Source organism: Arachis hypogaea, chromosome 12 (genome assembly GCF_003086295.3).
Source record: "Arachis hypogaea cultivar Tifrunner chromosome 12, arahy.Tifrunner.gnm2.J5K5, whole genome shotgun sequence".
Classification (NCBI taxonomy): Eukaryota; Viridiplantae; Streptophyta; class Magnoliopsida; order Fabales; family Fabaceae; genus Arachis; species Arachis hypogaea.
The window spans coordinates 17051008-17051654 of NC_092047.1; the positions used below are offsets into that span (position 1 = coordinate 17051008).

The following is a 647-nucleotide window of genomic DNA, read 5'->3' on the forward strand; positions in this document are numbered from 1 at the left end:
AAGCTTAGAGTGGATGTTCAAACCTTCGGACAGAAAGAAGGTGAATCCCTCTATGAAGCTTGGGAAAGATACAAGCAGCTGACCAAAAAGTGTCCTTCTGACATGCTTTCAGAATGGACCATCCTGGATATATTCTATGATGGTTTATCTGAGCTATCAAAGATGTCATTGGATACTTCTGCAGATGGATCCATTCACCTAAAGAAAACGCCTGCAGAAGCTCAAGAACTCATTGACATGGTTGCTAATAACCAGTTCATGTACACTTCTGAGAGGAATCCTGTGAATAATGGGACGCCTATGAAGAAGGGAGTTCTTGAAATTGATACTCTGAATGCCATATTGGCTCAGAACAAAATATTGACTCAGCAAGTCAATATGATTTCTCAGAGTCTGAATGGAATGCAAGCTGCATCCAACAGTACTCAAGAGGCATCTTCTGAAGAAGAAGCTTACGATCCTGAGAACCCTGCAATAGCAGAGGTGAATTACTTAGGTGAACCTTATGGAAACACCTATAACTCATCATGGAGAAATCATCCAAATTTCTCATGGAAGGATCAAAAGCCTCAACAAGGCTTTAATAATGGTGGAAGAAATAGGTTTAACAATAGTAAACCTTTTCCATCATCCACTCAGCAACAGAC

At 40.3% G+C, this 647-nt stretch overlaps 1 non-coding gene across 1 annotated transcript; it reads right to left on the minus strand.

Moving 5' to 3' along the window:
- Nucleotides 1–108, minus strand: LOC112731700 (small nucleolar RNA R71). Its single transcript, XR_003167466.1, has one exon. It is a non-coding gene; the product is annotated as a small nucleolar RNA R71 (small nucleolar RNA).
- Nucleotides 109–647: the final 539 nt, after the last annotated feature.